The 14,689-nt window shown below is 42.6% G+C and overlaps 1 protein-coding gene across 1 annotated transcript in view; it reads left to right on the top strand.

Annotated features, from left to right (window-relative positions):
- KCNK2 (potassium two pore domain channel subfamily K member 2) overlaps positions 1–14,689 on the top strand; it is an 845,778-nt gene that overhangs the window by 191,132 nt on the left and 639,957 nt on the right. The window lies entirely within an intron of this gene.

Raw genomic sequence — 14,689 nt, forward strand, 5'->3', positions numbered from 1 at the left:
GGATCTGGATTCTCAGCAGTGAGACGCAGGGCCATGTTACTTAACGCCTTAGGGGTGGAAGGGCAAAGAATTTTCGAGGGCCTTACCCCGATACCAGTAGATGACGTCAATGACGATGTGTTCATGGAGGCCGTTAGAAGAATCATTAAGAGGTTCGCCAGCAAAGAGAACACTGTACTCCATAGAATAAGGTTTTACACTCGGAAACAGGAGCAGTCCGAACCCGTCGATGACTACGTCACGAAGTTAAGGGAACTAGCAGCCCTGTGTAACTTCGGTACCAACGCGGAAAACCGCATATGCGACATGCTAATCGTCCATACCAACAGTCGCAAAGTCCAGGATAAGTTCATCCTCGAAAAAGAGTTACAGTTAGAAAAAGCCGTGGAAATTGCCAGAGCGGTACAGGAAACCGCGGGGAGAAGGAAAGAGTTTACAGGGGCCCAAGTCCCCACTGAAATACAAGCAGTTGGATTCCGTCCAAGAAAGGAAAAATCTACACTAGACACGAGAGAGTCAAGAAACAGCAAGAGAGAACCCCTCAAGTGTCATAGGTGCTCCAGCACCAAACACCTGGCATATGACAGAGAGTGCCCAGCCAGAGACAAGGAGTGTTCAATCTGCAAACGCATAGGACACTTCTCGATAGTGTGTCGATGGAGAAACAAGAAGGCCGCGAGCCTCACCACAGACCACGCAAAGGAAAGGGAATCCTCGTCAGATGAGGAGGGGAGACCCACGGTCATAATGGTGAACAGCACCCGAGCCAGGAGAGAGAAGCCTCACTGCATCATCAGAATCGATGGAAGAGAGACTCGGGTTATGGCAGATTCCGGGTCGGACCTCACCATCCTACCCCTTCAGACATATAAAGACATGGTGGGTAAAGAGAAAGTGGAAGTGCTCACCACACGACACAAGCCCACGGTGTTTGGCGGGGCCTCAGTCGAACTTTTAGGGTATATCAACGGAAAAGTCGAATTCAAAGGAAGGGAAACCATCACCAGAGTCTACTTCAGCCATGAAGGGCCTGCAGTATTGGGCTGGGATGATCAAGACAAGTTAAAAATCAGACTGGATCCCAGCACAGAAGATCAAGTCCTATCAGTCCATACGAGGAATGAATCTGTTGTCAAGAGCGATTACCCAACACTTTTCTCGGAGGAGCCGGGGCACATTAAAAGTTTCATTCACAAGATCGTGCTCAAAAGAAATGCCGTCCCTGTCAAGCACCGGGTGAGACCAGTACCGGCCACAGCAAGGGACACCCTGAGGCAACAGCTGGACAAAATGAAGATGGAAGGAGTGATAGAAGAGATTGAAGCGTCCGAATGGCTGAGCCCAGTCGTCCTGATAAAGAAACCCCACTCACAGGAATTAAGGGTGTGCATAGACCTGCGCAGCCTAAATTTAGAAGTCATCACGGACAACTACCCGCTCCCAAGCATAAACGAACTCATATTATTAATGAAAGAGGCCAAAATATTCTCAAAGCTTGATATGAGAAATGCATATCATCAGATACAGCTCCATGAAGAGTCGAAACCACTTACCGCATTTATCACGCCCTTTGGCACGTTTCAATTCACTAAAATGCCTTTCGGGTTGTCGTCGGCTGCGTCGGCCTTTCAGCGCATGATGGACGTCCTACTCAGGAAAGTCGAAAATGTAGTATATTTTCAGGATGACATATTGGTTTATGCAAAGGACAAGCAGACGCATGATACCACCCTCAAAGTGGTTCTCAACAAACTACAAGATGCAGGAGTGCGTTTACGTCACGAGAAATGCTCGTTTGGAGTAAAAGAAGTGGAATATCTGGGGTACAAAATTTCGGAAAAGGGGATCAGCCCGAAAGAAAATCTGATGCAAGCCATCACCAAAGCTCCTGAACCAGCCACCAAAGAAGAGGTGAGGTCTTTTCTGGGATTGGCTGAATATTACGCGAAATTTATACCAAAGTTTTCAGAAACCACGTCACCCCTACGCGATCTACTCAAAAAGGGGACAGAATTTTCTTGAAGGGAACCTCAGAAGAGGGCGATGGACACCATAAAGCAACACATCATGAAAGCTCCATGTCTGCAACCCTTTAACCCAGAGTGGGATACGGTCATTACCACCGACGCCAGTGCATACGGATTAGGAGCAGTGCTAACGCAGAGGAGAGGTGACACCGAACATGTGGTGGCCTTCGCGTCGAAGGCACTATCAGAGGCGGAACGGAATTACTCAACGATTGAAAAGGAAATGCTAGCATGCGCATGGGCAGTCGAACATTTTAGAACGTATGTGTGGGGCACAAAGTTCAAGCTGGTAACAGATCACAAGCCGCTCATCCACATGCTCAGCCCGGGAGGCACCAAAACATCCACGCCCAGGCTAGCTCGCATTGCAGCAAAACTACAAGAATACACATTCGAAATCCATCACATATCAGGATGGAAAAACTCGCAAGCCGACTGCATGTCGAGACTGCCAGAGAACAAGGAAAGGGCTACCACATTCCTACATGGGGAATGCATAGTCGCATCCATATCAGACATAAGGGCCCCAGATTACCTGGAACTCAGTGAAAGACACTGGGAAGAAGAAGACGGGAAGGACCCAATCATGGCCAAGATACGCAATTGGATCAAAGAAGGCTGGCCCAATGAGAAAATGCTGCCGGAGGGCATGAGAGCATATTGGAAGGTGCAAGATGAGTTGTCGGAAACGGAGGGAAAAATAATATGAAAGTATACTTTCATCCCCCCCACAGGAATGAGGCGCACCATACTCTGCAGGGCCCACGCGGGGCACCTCGGGAACACGATGACTCGCCGCAGGGTGAGAGAAGCTTACTGGTGGCCGTCCATGGACCAGGAAATACGCGCCATGATAGAGCGCTGCCATGAATGCCTAAACAGTGACAAAAGACTTAACGTCCGACAAGCGCCTCTCATTCCCACGGAGATACCAGAAGCGGTATGGTCCAAAGTGGGCATTGACTTCATAGGGCCCCTGGAGGCGATGGAAACGGAACATAAATATGGCATAGTGCTGGTCGACTACTTATCTAAGTGGGTCGAAGCCGAGTTTGTCCCGAACATAACCACAGAGACGGTCATAGAGGTACTCACTGAAATATTCCAAAGGGAAGGCCTCCCCAAAGAAGTCGTCACAGACAATGGTGTGCAACTAGTATCCAAAGATATGGAAGCATTTTTGAGAAAGAACCACATCAAACAAAAGAAAGCGGCCTTGTATCACCCCCAAGCAAATGGACTGGTGGAGAGGGCGAACAGGTTCATAAAAGGGGCCATCCAACTGGCAACAGCGTCAGGAATGAACCCCCTCAAAACTGCCAAAGAAGCCATAGCGGCTCACAGGCTTACGCCAAATGGAATTACTCAAATATCCCCATTCAAAATGTTGAGAGGGAGGAGTGCGGCATCCACCCTCATTCCTCCATGGCTGGCGAAAGTAAGGGAAGATGAAGCAGTTGACATGACTGAAGTAGTATGGCGCATGGAGAGAAACAAGAAACGCATGAAAGCGTGGAGTGATGAAAGAAGAAGGACGAAGCAAGCGCCCAACATAAGAGAAGGGGACTGGGTCAAAATCAAACTGCCAAGAAAGGACCAAGCCACGGGATCCCGTTACAGCAGGCCCATAAAAGTAACTCACCAAGGGACCTATCACGTCCGCACGGAAGACGGGCGCTCGTGGAACTTGGAAAGGGTAGCATTATACCAGAGAAGGCAAGAAGAAGCGAGGACCCAAGAGACACCCCACTTAGAAACCGAAAGAGATAATTGGAGAAACGATGTGCCATTTTTCCTCAGGTGCTGGAGATACATTTATTGAAAGAATTTCCTCCAAATCTTCCACAAAGAGCTGCCCCTTGAGTGCTGCCCGACCTCTGACATTCCCCATAAACCCTCCCTGCAATCCCCCTGATTTTCCGCCTGAGACAGGTGTGAATGGTAGAGCAGAAACAGAAAGCAGACTTCCTCAAACGTAGGTTGGGCAGTACCAGCAATTCGGTGTTTCCCACCAAGGGCTCAGAACGAAATCAGAGGCAACTAAACTTTCCTTTCATTGTCGATAATACCCTAAACCCTAAGGGAAAAACAATCATTTAGTTATGTTTTTTCATGGTTTAATTTTTTTATTGTCATGTTAATACTTAAAAATATGTACATGTCTTTAAAAAAACATTCGCATATGACAATATTTCCTGAGTTAATCACATCACCCACAATTCTCCACAAGAGTAATGTTGCGAAAGCCGTTGGGGATGCCTATAGATAAATACAATCCACGCCTCTTGCGCCATGTCCTCATGAGTATTTTTGCTGAACACTGAGGAGATGTGACATTTTCTGCATTGCTTTTGATGGCACTGTTTGCTAAGCAGAGCTCAGGAGAGCTTGCCCAGTGCCAGGAATGACTTCTAAGCACCACAGAGAGATCCATTCTGTTGTTACTGAGACATCTGCAATCCCATGTCGGCTTCACAAAATACACCAATCGCAGTGAGAGGGGAAAACCTTATGTGGAAACATTTTCTCTGGTGATCTGTGTTTTCAAGATGAACTGCATTTTCAGTGGCATAGCACAACGTGACACAGGGCCCTGCAACATTTCGTGGACAAATGTTGAGCCCACTGCCCAGTGATACACAAAGACCTTTGGAGTCATTACAAGGTTACCGGAATCCTGCCTGTATCGGAAACTGACCTACAATTTCCACGGCCTGATATCCCTGAATTTCTGGGAAATTACAGTTGGCGGAAAGGGCGGTTTTCCCCATTCCATGTAGTCCTATAATGCTGGTGTTACCGGTATCGGTATTACCGGTGCCAGTAATACCGGGAGAATTTTGCCGATGGGGGCCTGATTTACCGCCAGCTCTTGGCTGGAGATAAACCAGTGACCTCCACTGGACAATCTGTAGTTTGACCGTGTGGTAAAAATGCTGGTAATGGAGTTCCCGCCACTTTTACTGGCAATTTTACTGCACTGCCAAACTTGTAATGACCCCCTTTGACCCGGGAAAAGGGGGCCCTGAGCGTCTTCACCACCTGTGCCACAGTGTGCAATAGTGTCTCTGGGCAACTGAAAACAGGTTTATTATGGAAATCCTCGTGACTATGTGATCACATCTGTTAGTATTGTGCACTCTCATAGCGAGCAATTTATGCAAGTTAGTTTCACAGTTTTAAAATGTGCTATGATTCGAGGAGAAAGTGTACATGTTAAGATTGCGATGTTTACAAATGAACCTCTGTGGAGAAAAGTGCCCCACTGCGACGGCAAATGTAAGTGCTGATGAGTATGTGCTGTTTGGCCACGCTTAAAAACAACATTGCACGTTTCTATGTGAAAGTAGTTTTTACGGGACGCTTATCTACAAACATGCATCCACATCACAAATGGCGTGAAGAACCACGTGTACCATACTGCTTGGTTAATTTATAAGTGATCTTCTTCATGGTATGTTGATGTAACCTGATTTTCGTTTATGAAATATGTGTTTAGGTGTGTTGACCATGGCCATTGCTCGGCCTCCTTGAATTCCATTCAAGAGCAAGCCATCAAGTTGTGTTTGTTTTCCTTGGAATCCTGGGACTTGTAGTTTTGTCTTTTCCATTAAAGGTTTACAAGCCCAAATTCAACGAGAAAAGGGAACCAGGTGGCTTGTTCACTCATTGAAGGGGGACACTTGAGAGCTATGTAAAAAGATGCAGTACCTTCTATTAGGCTCCATACTAGTTGTAGATGCACAGAACATTTTCTGGCAGGGCATCTTTTACTGAATCATGATTGCCGCTGTCAGCCAATCCACCTGTTATGATGTGGCACTTGGCGCATGCGCTTCAACTCAACCCATGTAAGACATGATTCTAGCTGTGCACTCCTTCAGCATGCCATGGCACAGACTTAGGGCCTGCTTGACTTCAGAATCATTTTGCACGAACAAAATACAACGGGCGCTTTTTCCGCTTATGTCTGCACTCAAAGTACGCGTGCATGGTGAGTCACCAAGAATCCAATGTGACCAGTGCGTAATTATCACCTACACAGATTGCACATGCAAATGCATCCCAATTCACAAAAAAACTGAGCAAATCCTTGCAGAGACATTTCACAGGGAAAGGTGAAAACGGACACAACATGATTACACATTTTAATTGGTGTTAAACAGTAGGAGAAGTAAATCATTTTCAGCTAAAGATGATACAATATGGCTCGTTCATCCAAGCAGATTTTTCCAGGCGCCCAATTTCATTTACGCCAGCTTGAAACATGGGAAAATTGCGGCCACCGAAAAAGAGGGAATGGATTGGTCTATTTTTGAGAAACAGGAAGCACTACCAGAGTTGGAAGATGAGTCCCTTATTTGCATTGCCTGACTATGGCCTTGCTCCAGCACTCCCATTTTGCATATGCAAATGAACTGTAGTTGTGCAGAAATTATGAAATTATGGCACGGTCTACACACCTGCACTTTCAATGAGAGCCTCACAGACAGTATTTGTTTGTGAATCAGGCTAGTTTTGCCGGTTGAACTTTGCTGCCAATAATTCATTTGTGGCTGCAAAATTGCTTTGTGAATGCAGCCCACGCTTTCTCCAAAAGCAAATGCAAATTCAGTGTTTGTAATACCTTTGAAGGATAGATTGCCCTATTGCAGCGCGTACACAACAACTTCCTGGTCATAAGAAATAATTTGCTATGCCTAAAAACAACTTAAATTCTGTAGGAAAGAGGTCTATAGACATGTATCCTTAAACAGGGGTTTACATTAAGTTATGCAGCCTCTGTTAGGATGCCATACCTTCATTTATGTGTGAATCTTGGCAGGCACCACTAAAACAACTGGTGTTACTGTAATGTTACAAGCATTTACCAGAAAAGTCCCAGAATGCATGACTCTATTAACACAAACTCAAGAAACCAATTTGCTTACGAGCAGAACTATAGTTAAATCTGTTGCGGAAAACCATTTAAAAAATGTACATCACTAACCCACAAGTGCATTTATATATATATATGTATATATATATATATTTTTACATGGCCACGGTAGTGGCCATGTAGTTATGGTTAAGTTGCTGTTTCCATAGGAAGAGCACTTTTTTGGGCAGCTTATAACGTTGCTCCCCCTGTCAGATTCCTCACCAAACTTTGCAAAAAAGTATATGGGCCACTCTGAATTTTTTGGGAAAGTTTGGAGATGTTTGGGCCAGTGGGGCCAAAGTTATAGGGGGGGTCCTAAACCGTCTTTTTTTCCCAAAGACTGAATGGGGGAAAAACTTTGTGCACGGCTACAGGTGAAACCGCTGGAAGGATTCTGACGAAATCTGCGGCAGGTACAGGGGCTTGGTCTTAGAAAGCGTGCTTTTGTAAATTTGGTAACCATCCGTGCAGTATGTTTCTTTATAATTATCAAAAAGTAGGTCTGAAATAATTAGTGATATCTATGTTCGCTCTGTGGTCACACTTCCCTGTCGGTCGACGAACAAGATACCGATTGGCTAAGGGGCTGGCGTCATGACCGCGGACATGCAACGTCTCTGCCCATTGGCTGCTGCGAGACGTGTTCGTCCTCAGATAGTTTGGATGCGCCCGACATCTTGGATCCACGGAAAGCGGAGCAACAACCAGCGTACACATGCTTTTTTCATGAAAATATTTTGCTGTGTCACAGAGCATTGGGAAAGGTTCAGACAGTAAGACATGGGTGATCAATGCATTTGTTCTTCGGTCGTCATGATGTAATATCTATGGACACCTTGTACGCACTGTAAATGTGGGGTGTAATAACGATAGCACTTCAGTCCATGTAGTGGGCAGGACATTTGTAACACTTGAGTCCATGTACTGGACAGGAAATTTGTAACTATTGAAACCACATGCGTATTGGTAGGCAACATTGAAATTGACAACATGCAGTGAATGCATTATTTTTTCCAATGGCTATTATTATATTCATTAGTACGCCGCCATGGGTGGCACATGCTACGGTGCTTGTCGCCAGGGGCTAGAGTCTTAAACTATGGGTGATCAATGCATTTGTTCTGGTGGTCGGTCGTCATGATGTAATTTGTATGGACATCTTGTATGCACAGTACACTTATACCTACTTAATGACATAGGTTCTATGGCCTCCTTGTACGCACAGAAAATGAGGGGTCCAATAAGGCCAGTATTTGAGCCCGTGCAGTGCCCGTGGGAGTTGTTACATTTGTAAGGACACGTTTGTGTTAGGGAACATTGAAATTGACAACATGCCGTGAATGCATTATTTTTTCCAATGGCTATTATTATATTCATTAGTACGCCGCCATGGATGGCACATGCTACGGTACTTGTGGCCAGGGGCTAGAGTCTTAAAATATGGGTGATCAATGCATTTCTTCTGGGGGTCGGTCGTCATGATGTAATTTGTATGGACATCTTGTACGCACAGTACACTTATACCTACTTAATGACATATGTTCTATGGCCTCCTTGTACGCACAGAAAATGAGGGGCCCAATAAGGCCAGTATTTCAGCCCTTGCAGTGCCTGTGGGAGTTGTTACATTTGTAAGGACACGTGTCGTGTTAGGGAACATTGAATTTGACAACATGCCGTGAATGCATTATTTTTTCCAATGGCCATTATTCTTCACATTTTATTGGCATTTCATACACCAACAATGAAACTGTCAACAGGACAGAACTCCCCCTACCCCCACCTCTCCCTCCCCTTTACTTGTTGCATTTTGATTGGCAAGTTGTGGGGAGTGCGTGCAGTCTTGGGAGCATGGCCGAAGGCCATGCAATAAAGAACAAAGTGGTAAGTAGTAGACTTGGAAGACACTGCACACCCATCCCATGTAAGATCTACATACATACAGCTAGGAGGGAAGCCTCTGGGCAGAGGTGCTGAAGGATAACACACCTATAGAATAACCCCGGCTACCACACATCACCAAGGCAGTTGGGGGGAGACCCTGCACTCTTGGGTGCATGGCTAAAGCCCATGCACGCAAGAATTAAGTCATAAGCAGTGGAGTTACAAGTCAATATGGGTGTGGTGAAATGGGCTAGTTGTGTTGATGCCCTAGTGTCTTACCTTCATGGCTGTAGACGATGGTCCGAAAAGTAAATTTATAAGCAGCTAATTGACAAGGACCATGGTTTCCATATGCAGTGATGGTTGTGGATAGGAACTATACTCCTTGTACCTTCGTTGTAAGGCGTAGGTGGTAGGTTACTCACCAAAGATGGAAGGGCAGCCTACAGACATTACAGCATATTAGTACCATAGATTAGACGTGCAGATTCCCATGTGTTGAAAATGGCTGCCAATATACTTACTCCTTACTTTGTTCAGATTCCACATACTTTTCTTTTATTGGCTATCGTACTTGGCAGAAGTATCACTTTTTCCATTTCTGTGATGAAAGAAAAAGGTGTGTTAGTGTTTGCATTTTGAAAAAATGTACTACATTGCATAATAGACAGTTAACTTTTTTTTTTACCCTCATATTTAGTTTACAAACCAGTGTACTGTGCATTGCGCTCAGTTTCTGTGTTAGCTTTTCTAATCCTTGTGTCTGGGGAAAACAATCCTTGTCGGATTATAAAAACCCTTCATTTCCTATGGTACTAACTACTTCATTTTTTGCTTTCAGTGTTTTCTTCATCTTTCTGATCAATGTTATGTGTGTTGCCTTCCTGCCCATTTTTAACAGTTAGATACCAGTAGACGTATTCTAACTGTGCATTTGTTCCTACAGATTTGTGATATTCATTCATTTGTGTCGTTGTCATATCCTGTTTCCTTTATCTTTCCCATTAATGCTTTCTTTGTTGCCTTCCTGCCGATTTTTAACAACATTTAGATACCTATAGGTGTATTCTACCTGTGCATTTGTTTCCAACAATCTGTGATAATCATTTATTTGTGTCATTATTCCATCCTGTTGGGTAGTAGATACGTGTGGGCGTATTCTAACTGTTTGTAGTCTTTCACAAACTTTGTTGACAATTTTGAAGTACACATTATTTCGTACATTTTGGCTTCAAGAACATTAAATACGCATTTGTTAGGTTAGCTGGCAACCTTTGCTTTAGAGTATTGGTGCTATCATTACATTCAAACCATCCAGAATTCTTTTTAATGTATGCAGTGTAGTGACCTGCATTGGTTGTAGCTCCTGCATGGTAAATTATTCCTACTGTTGTAAAGGTTTTCTTTCCAAGTGACACTTGACCGTGTGTGAATCCAGTCAGTTTGCAGTTGTTTCTGGTGCCATCTGCATTATAACGTAGAAGCATAAGTATTATGTAGGCACTATGTGATTGTATCAGTAAGGTAGAGTGATTGTCTGAATTGCAAATACTACATAATCTGCCATGGTTTGCATTTTGTACAAGTTGCTGAAATGGAATGCTCTCACTATTTGGTATGGAAACATAAACAAATCGCTCATTTGGGATTTCTTCCTGCATCACTTTGTTACAGAGAGTGCATGCATGTTTCCACATGTACGAAATTGGGAAGATTTCATTTACAGGTATGCTTTTGTTTTCCAATACTAATAGTATGTACATTAGACATTCTTGTGGATCTTCATGTGAGTTCATAGTGAATCTCACCATTCCAGCACAGTCGTCCAATTGTTGCCTTACTCCATGAACACTGTATGTGTTGTCAGGATTGCTTGTTGCATTTCTATGCAGCACTAACATTTGCAAACACAAGTGGTCTGTGCTGGGCAGGTAAATATTGTTAACAATTGGTGGCAATTGAAATAGAATATTCATTGCTACATTTTCATAGCAACTTACCCCACTTTAATTTGTAAATTTGAATGGGCCAGCAAGTTCTGTATCTGAGTGCATTTTTCGGTTTTTCTGTTGCTTCTTTGCCGACGTGCCTGGTTTACATTCCCTAAGAGGTTCTTCTATGTTTGCGGCAATTGATGAAACTTTAGCTTCTTTTCTTTTCTTTGCGGAATTTGCTGTTGCGTTCTGTTGCATTTCTGTTTCATTGACTTTTCTTTTACCACGTTTCACTTTATCTGGAACAAGGTATTGTTTCAGATGAGGGGTGTACAGTGAACACAATCTATTGTATTCTAGAATGCAAGGAATATCAGCTTTGACTTTACTTGAATCAAAGTTTATTAGCAATAGACCGTCAAGTGTACGTAAGCGTGATAATGCTACGTAGCTCATGCCTTCCTTAAACACTGTCTTTCCTATATCTATCAATGCTTTCTCTAGGGTAAGACCATGGGATTTATGAATGGTAACTGCATATGCAAGAGTTAGAGAAAATTGCTCTCTACGTACATACATGTCTTTGAAGAGAAGGAATCGAGCAATTGAACGCCCTATCCTTTTCACTTCTGAAACTTTATCAAAGCGAATATTTACAAACTGAATGCTGCTATCATGTGGGTATGATTGAAAGCCAACAACTGTGCCCAGTGCTCCATTAACTAGCCCTTGCTCTACGTCAATGTTACGTTTCAGCATTACTCTACAATTTAATGATAATTCAATATTTTTTCCAAGCCAGCTGTGTTGGAGTTTGAATTTTCTAAACTATTTAGTCTTGTTGTGGCTTGCTCACACATGGGTACTGTCATACCATGTACGTCTAGTTTGTCTGTGGCGCTAATTTCTATTATTGCTTGCATTTCTTTCTTTAACATTGTTTCATTGAATTTGAAACAGCTTGCAAGAGTTGGCATTAAGGCCATACAATTGACATTTTTGTGCGCTATTTCTTCCATAACATCAGTTGCACATTCATTATTGCCATAAAGTGCATGTATATGCCGGTTTTTCAATATATCGTGTGCTTCTTGCGATAATACACCAACTCTAATACTTTTTAAGATGTTGGCATAAGTGAGATCTGCAGATTGCCGCATGTTCTCAGTTAATTCTCTGTATTGGAAATGTTACCAAAGGTTAACATTACCTACGCTACCAACAGTTTTCCGGCAGAGTTTGTGGCCTAAGGTTTTAAAAATCGGTTCCCCTTTCAGTGGTGTCAATTGTAGAAGATCTCCGAAAACAACAGGGTTTTTCCCTGCAAAGAGTTCTTCGTTATTACTTTTAGGTACTTCTTGCAATCTGAGATGAATCAAAGCCAACATTAGGTTGGAGACCATGCTCACTTCATCTATTAGTAGAATTTTCATTTGTTTCAATACTCTACGTAATTCCATTGCAGCTTCTGCAGAAAGTTTGTAGTAGTCTAATTTATTTTGATGCTCTACTGGAAGCAGTAGTAATTGTTGTAAAGTCACACCGCCTATGTTGTAGGCAGCGAAACCTGTGGGGGCTGTTACAACAGCTGACAGTTTTGTGTTTGTCAATTGTTGAAGGAACTTGCTGATAATTTTGATTAAGAATGTTTTCCCTGATCCAGCTTCACCACTGACGTACAGCAGTATAGGTTTGTAATTTTGGCAGGTACATTCTTTATTTTCGTGTTGTACACCATGTACAATTTGTTTTTTTATGTCCTCAAAAATGGTGTGCTGATCGTTGTTAAGTTTTGATTGCTGTACAGTTAAGTCTTCTGTATCTTCATGATACTGATACATGGTGTTTTCTACTTCTGCCATAGCTACTTCAGCCTCATTTGCTATTAGTGGTTGGCCTAATGGTTCTTGGCTTCCTGTTACAAAGGTTGACTACTGTCAGAAGAGTCTTTATCTAGTTTTGCCTGAATTTCTTCTTCCTGTTGCTACTCATTGTGTAACATTGTTTTGTACTGCGTAAAGTTCACATCGGTGATAGTGCTTTAATTTGCTTTGAAAGCATCTTCATAGCACTCATAATTATCTAGTATGTCTTCCTCTTTTCTTTATGGTTTGAAAAGTTGTAACAGAGACATGTAATATAGTTCTTTCTGTTGAGAAGTTTTTAATGACAATTTCAAATGATTAATTAAGCTTCGTTTGTTAAGTTTCACTAAGCTCCCTTCACAATTAGTCACTCTATATCTACGTTTGCTTTCATCGGGTTTTACATTATTTTTATATGCACAGTTTTGAGCTATGTGGTATAGACACATGCTTTCCAGAGTGGTACTCCTGTTCGGATAGTATGTGTCCAGTAAATTGTATTTTAGAATGTCTTGGCTGTTGGGATCATTTCTGGCAATTGTTTCTATGTACTCATATGATTTTAGCACCATTTTTCTAGATTTTGCAGGACCAAGACTGAGCCATAGTATGTTGTCTGATTTTCCATACAAAACAGTGCCAGTTAAACAATCTGCTGCTTCATAGGCCCCGCATTCTCTATGAGAGAGCATGTTTATGCCTAGGCTGTACAATTTCTGTGATAATGTTTTGTCTGATGCTAGGTCATCCCAGAGGTCTAGCAGCTCTGTTTTTTCTGCTTTTGTTAGGTAGGCTGTAACATATTGTGCAACAGCAGTTGAATTGTCTGCAATGTACTGCACATCTATGTTTGCATTCCATAATAGGGCAATGATTGCATTGTAATCATTGATATATTTTGATTCTTCCCTTCTTTTTATGAAATACGTGTTTTTAGGTGATTTACCTTTAACACTATGTCGACATGAAGTTGTTTACTTCACCTGTTTCTGTAACTGGTCTAGGGAAACCAAAGCGGCATCTGGTGTAGTATTTATCTTTGTTTTTGTATTTACAGTGACAATATTTGCCACATTTGTGTCTTTGAAATTGTAAAGTCTGCCCATGCAGCTCACTATGTGTCTGTTGTGAATGGATTTCACATGTGGCATATTTTTGGATAAAATGCAAAACAGTGCTATCACTGTCGTGCCCACATTTCGGTGCACCTTTGATCCATAACAGCATTTGAATATGTGGTGCTCCTCTCGCTTGATATTCTTTTCTCCAAAAGAAGTGTTGCACTTCTCCAAGGGGAGGGACAGTTTTATTGCAAATACAGTGTAGCATTGCAATGAAACGATGATGGAAATATCTTGAGACATTAACTGGATCTAGAGAACAAAGTTCTCCAGGTGTTAATATATCTATGTTGTTTTTGTTGCTGTTTGCTATGCGTGGGAACTCATGTAAATCTTCCCATGCATATTCTGCACAACTTAGCGTAACAAACCAAGTTGGTGGTCCAAGGTTTCTGATCATGCAACGCACGTCTCCATGCCGTCTGAACCAGTACTTCTTTGTACCACGCATGTTTGCAAACAAATTTGTTATACTTGATTGTAAAACCTCATCTTTTTCTTGTACTTTTTGTATTAACTGCGTAGCTGACATATTTTGAAAGTGCGTTCCAGATTTAAGAATGTGTGCAACTCGATAACATAGTGTTGCTAATTCACTTTCATAGAGTAGGTGGAATATGTATTCCACATTTTGTCTAAATCTGGGATCTTGCGAATACATTCGTAATGAGCGGTATTCTGATGCCCCAATCTGAGTGGGTCTATCATCGTATCTCCCACCTTTGCCAGTAGGAAATAGCAGTGGAAAAGCACGTGCTTCTATACTTTTTTCCCAAATATTCATTGGTGACCCTTTGGTTTGTCGCATTTGGTAAGTTTCTAGTGCATCATCTATGCTTTCATTGGAATGCAATGGATGAATTGTGTAAAGGTCCAAAAGAGTGGATACTGTAGCTGGACCCAGAAGTTCGAATTGTCCAGTTTCTGATGGCTCTTG

This window comes from Ambystoma mexicanum, chromosome 4q (genome assembly GCF_040938575.1).
Source record: "Ambystoma mexicanum isolate Mex_15411 chromosome 4q, UKY_AmexF1_1, whole genome shotgun sequence".
NCBI classification, from domain to species: Eukaryota; Metazoa; Chordata; class Amphibia; order Caudata; family Ambystomatidae; genus Ambystoma; species Ambystoma mexicanum.